Below are 6,110 nucleotides of genomic sequence, written 5' to 3' on the forward strand. Positions count from 1 at the left end.
ACCAACTCTTAATGCAACGAGAAAGCCTCTATTTATTGTAATTATGTCTGACTGGATGTCCGCAAATTTAAAAACCTATCTAATTTTTTCTATTTGTATTACATTTTTTTTTTTTTTTTGTGGTAGATGCGTTTTTCTATGTATATAACGAATAATACAGAAACTTATATTTTTAGAATGTTAATTCCTCTCAAATTTGAGAAGAATTCACTATCAATTTGTTAAAAGTAAAGAAGGGAGTGAACAATATTACCTTATTGACTTATTCTATTGGCCAGGTAAACATGGTCTTTGATCACATAATAAGTGCTCCGTCTGTTGCATTTTAATAGTTTGATAGATTTCTATACTATGGTTGGGACCATTTCCTTTATGTGTTTATACAAGTAGATTATTTTTTGTGATAAAAAGGTGGAAGATACAAAAGGAAAGATGATTGGTTTATATATATTGTTAGTTTGATTGTTATTTGAGAAACCAGAATCATCAGGCATATATTCTCCGATTACCATAAAGCCATATAAAAACGAGATCTTGCAAGACCAACTCTTAATGCAACGAGAAAGCCTCTATTTATTGTAATTATGTCTGACTGGATGTCCGCAAATTTAAAAACCTATCTAGCTTTTTCTATTTGTATTAAAAATAAAAAAATATATTTTTTTTTTTGGGTGGGGGGGTGTGTTAGATGTGTTTTTCTATGTATATAACGAATAATACAGAAACTTATATTTTTAGAATGTTAATTCCTCTCAAATTTGAGAAGAATTCACTATCAATTTGTTAAAAGTAAAGAAGGGAGTGGACAATATTACCTTATTGACTTATTCAATTGGCCAAGTAAACATGGTCTTTGATCACATAATAAGTGCTCCGTCTGTTGCAATTTAATAGTCTGTCCAGCCCAACCCATATCAATTGTTTAGTTAAGACTCCACAGTCTTTACACCCACATCAAGAACCTGGTTTCTGCATAAAGAATTGGTTGTATTTTGAACAAAGCCAGATGATGGAAAAAGGCATGGCATTTTTTTTTTTTTGGTTTGTTTCTTCCTTTGTTCTCATTTTATTGTAATTACTATGAAGATTATATTTATAGAAAAACAAGGCCAATACATTAGTAAGCTTAAACTTGCAGTGTATGTGGAAGATGGAAAGGGTAAAGGGATTTGATTTGACCCAACAGAGACCCAAAAGACACCGCCTAGTCATGATGGTCCAGTAGAGCTTTAGTTGACAATATGAATATATGATAGCTATCCTTTGGACTGGCTTTTGTAACTGGACCAGTTTATGTCATTGTTTCTTAACACTTTCACATTAATTGCCGCCTTGGAATGTACATCTTAATCCTATTCTTTTTCTGTTAAGAGTTAAAGTTCCCACCCAAAATGTGGTCCATTGACAAATTCATACCCGTACACTTTTTAAATACACTTTCAGTACCCAAATATTATGTTTTGGATGAGAAATACAATGATTTACAAAAAAACCCCTTTTTTTCTTCTCTTCTTAGCCTCTTCCACTGCTGGCAATTGTCACAGTTGGATGCTGGGAGCTGGGTGTAGCAATGAATTGAACAGTTGGTAAGCGACTTTGGGGCAGCGAGGTTGGAGTGATCTAGGAGAGAATGGTGGCAAAAAAAAAACACACACACACACAACACCAAAACAACCAATCAAAACCCACTAATTGAGCACCAAAAACCCAACGATTTGCGGAGGAAACCACAGCAAATTGCAACTGTCCCACAGCGGAAAGAGCTGGACATAGGCGGCCAATGGCTCTCACGGAGGGTTAGGGGAGGGGTGGGTTTTGAAGAGCAGAGGGTGGGGAGTCGGACGGTGGTGGTAGAGGGTGTTTTGGGTGACTGAATCGGTTGAAAAAATGCCAAAAAGATGGGAAATCACACAAAAACTTAGGCGGTGATTTCTAGTGATTGGTAGGTGCACTAGGCTCAAGGTGAATGAATTAAGGGTGAAAGAGGATGAGGGAGGCAGTGAGTTTCAAGGTGGATTTCCGACACCGAAAATGATCAAAAATCTGGCTTGAAGAGTTAGCCATGTGAATGGAGGTAATGGTGGGAAATAGTGAATGTTGATGACAAATGGAGGCTTGGGCTTTGTGGAAGAGGTGACGGGGATTCTGTGGGTGGTCTCGGAAGTGATTTGGACATCAAGATCTGCCCAAAAAGGGCAAAAATCGTCGACTGCAACGCTACTAACGTGCGCTGTCCCTTTTCTTTTCTCTTCTTTGACGACCAAATGTTCATTGACCATTATACCCTTATTAATAACGAACTTTTGACCATTTTACCCTTCCTCACAACGAAAATTACTAACAAAATTGTGCTTTGGGTATTAAAAGGGTATTTAAAAAGTGGGCATGTATGAATTTGTCAATGGACCATTTTTTGGGTGGGAACATGACGTTAACTCTTTTCTCTTAGCCAAGTATTAATATTTGAGATTTACAAGTATTTATACCAAACACATGAAAGATTTTCCCTCAAGCGAAAAAAGTAATCTTGTTTCTTGTGTGTAAATAATTGAAGCGATTAACAAGACTGAAGTTAACGTAAGAGGCATCAAAATTGTAAAAATTACAGATGAGATTTCAAACTCATCATGTCACGGCCCAAATCTCCACCCTTGGGCTGGGTTGATCGATCCCTCACGGGCCCACTCTGGGCTCGCCCCAGCGTGACTCACTAGGACTATCTCCCCCCCTTAAGGGATTTCTTGGCTTGATGGTACTCACCATGCTCCCCAATTGACTATAGCCCCTTGGTCTTGGGTTCGAGTGGTGAGGAAGGCAAAAGAAATCCCTTAAGGGGGGAGAGATAGTCCTAGTGAGTCACGCTGGGGCGAGCCCAGAGTGGGCCCGTGAGGGGTCGATCAACCCAGCCCAAGGGTGGAGATTTGGGCCGTGACACATCAACATTTCAAGTTCCAAAAGTTAGAAATAAAATGCTGGATACAAGGGCCAAATTACTTAAACCACCCATGGCTCTGAAGCACACTACTATTATTGTTGTAACTTGCATTTTTTCTTTTTTATATTTATTATCCCCATGAAAGATTAGAAGATGAAAGATGGAAGGTTGGAAGATTAAAGATGACGGGAGTTAAGTCATTAAATGGCGAAAGATGTGATGTATACCCCCTCCTTGAGGAAGAATCTGGTGTCAAGTTTCCTTCTCAATAAAGCTAGTTTCAAACAGACTATAGTGTCTTATCAATATATAATTCTAAGAATTTGCAATAAAGAAAAAATTACTAAGGGGCCTCATAAAAGTGTTGAAAGAAAAACATAATTGCTTGAATTGATTCATACTGATTTATGTGAGTTTAACGGAATTTTGACTCAAGGAGGAAATATATACATTATTACTTTTATTGATGTTTTTTTTTCAAGTTTACATATGTGTATTTACTTACGAATAAGTGTGATGCTCTTAAAAATTTTAAATTGTTCCTCCTTGAAGTTGAAAACCAATTAGATAAAAAGATAAAAAGAATTCGAAGTGATAGAGGCCGAGAGTACGAATCTTTTGGATTTAACTCATATGTCCAATTTTTAGGAATTATCCATGAAACTACACCTCTTTATTCACTTGCATCTAATGGTGTAGCTGAAAGGAAGAATGTCTTATGTGTGCCTAGAATAACCAAAAATTTTCTTAGCATTGCTAAATTTACCAAAGATAACAATGTTGTAGTAGAATTCACTTCTGATTTTTGTACTGTTAAGGACAAGGCTACAAGGAAAGTGTTGTTGTAGGGAGAGCTTAAAGCTGGACTTTATCAGTTGAGTCTTCGCTCCTCCCATTTGTCTTCACAATATGTTGCTTCTAATAGTTTTCCCAATTACAATTATGTGTCTTGTATCTTTTTAGTAGTGTCCAACTCTCCTTTAGCTTAAACTGTAAAAAGTCAGATTGTAGCTTTTGTAATATCAATACTTGTAATGACAGTTTACTTAATAAAAGCAACAATGATTTGGATTCAAAAGCCAATATGTTTGTGATTCTCATGCATCTTGTCATTCTCATTTCATGCATGATTAGCAATGTTGATTACTAGTCAACATGATAATTCTTGAACTGACAATGTATCTCGCTGTCATCCTTTAGCTTGTCAAGTTACCAATAGTAGAAATAGTGCAAGCTTGCTCTGGCATAACAGACTAGAACACCCTCACTTTGAGGCATTTCATAAGATTATAAGTCATGTTGATAGCAAACTATGTTCAAAACTACAGTAGTCTTTTTGTGATGCCTGCCATTTAGGAAATATGCATAGGAATAGTTTCCCTCTTTCAGCATCAAGAGCAATTGAACCTTTTGCTCTTATACATAGTAGCATGTGGGCTCCTGCTCCATTTGCTTCATTAGAAGGCTTTACGTATTATGTACAGTTTATTGATGATTTTAGTAGATTCACATGGTTGTTCCCACTAAGAACAAAAGCTGAGGTTAGGTCTATTTTTTATCAAGTTCCATCATCTTGTAGAAAGATAGTTTGGTCATAAGCTCAAGTGTCTCCAATCTAATCAAGGGTAGGCTTAATTCCTTATCTTAATTCTACTGGAAGTATAGACACTCTTGTTCCTATGTGCACCAACAAAATGGTAGAAGTGAGCCAAAACACATACATGTAGTTGAAACAGGTCTCCCCTTGCTTGCTCATGGATCCATGCCCTTGCACTTGTGGGGGTTTGCATTTGAAACATCTATTTTCTTGATTAATAGGATGTCATCTACTGTTCTAAAGTTTGCTTCTCCATATCAAGTTCTTTTCTGCCAAACCCTCTTTATTTTTCTCTTAAAGTGTTTGGATGTACATGCTTTCCTTACTTAAGGGATTTTAACAAACAAAAGTTTAGTTTTCACTCTTTAAGATGTGTCTTTATTGGCTACAGTTTGGTCCATAAAGGGTATAGGTCTGATGGGCAAATGTTTATCACACCAAATGTCAAGTTTCTTGAGGAAGAGTTTCCTTTTGCCAACAATTTTAGTCCTTTTCTTTCTACTACTGACTCACAGCTGTCAAATAAAAATAATCCTGCTGTACCTTCTACTAGTTCTTCAAGTTCTCTTTTTCCTTTTGTCTCTTTTAAGTTTGATAACTGTCTAGCTACTAAAGACTCTCCAGCAATGCAATGTCCTCAGTCTAATCCTAACACAATAGCAAAAGGTAAGAAAAATTCTTCCTTAACATCTTTTATACCTACTTCATCTCATCATCAAGCATCACAACTTTCACCTTTAATACAATCTGCACCAAATACAATTTCTCCTACCGTATCTACCAAAACACGGTCTGTCTCATCTCACTTCAATAGTCCTGCTTATTCACCCTCTTTACCAGCATTTGATAGTATAGTTTCACCAGAAACTGTGCCAAAAACGACGTCTCCTACATTATCTACAAACCTACAACCTACACCAACCTACTCCAACAATTCAGCTCACTCACCTTTTCCACAGATATCACATAGTATAGATCATCTTGACCTTTCTCAATTAAGTTCCTCTCCTTCTCAATTGTCAACACCGTCCTGTCCACTTGAAGTAGACTTAATTTCTTCCAAACAGCTCCTTTATTAGTCATCTTGCTCTCTCGAGATTGATTTCAGTTCATCACATTTTCTTGCACTCTTTGCTGGTTCTCAAGAGCCCATCAATACACATCCAATGTTAACCAAAAATGATGTGACAAAGAAGAAAATTGCACTAATTAACCAATCAACCTCTTGTTTTACCTGAACTTGCTTAAGTTAAAGAAGCTCTCATGTGTCCAGAATGGAAAAAGGTTATCAAGTGTGAATTTGATGCCTTAGTTAAGCATAACACATGGACTTTAGTTCCTTTATCATCAGATATGAATGTAGTTGGCAATAAATGGGTGTATAGGACTAAGTTTAATGCTGATGGATCACTCCAAAGGTATAAAGCTAGACTGGTTTCTAAAGGGTTTCAACAAATCACTGGTCTTGATTATTTTGAGACATTCAGTCCTGTTATAAACCTGCAACCATTAGGATTATATTCACCCTAGTTGTTACACATCATTGGGACATCCAACAAGTAGACGTGAATAATGCCT

This window comes from Pistacia vera, unplaced genomic scaffold, assembly GCF_008641045.1.
Source record: "Pistacia vera cultivar Batoury unplaced genomic scaffold, PisVer_v2 Contig223, whole genome shotgun sequence".
In the NCBI taxonomy this organism is placed as follows: domain Eukaryota; kingdom Viridiplantae; phylum Streptophyta; class Magnoliopsida; order Sapindales; family Anacardiaceae; genus Pistacia; species Pistacia vera.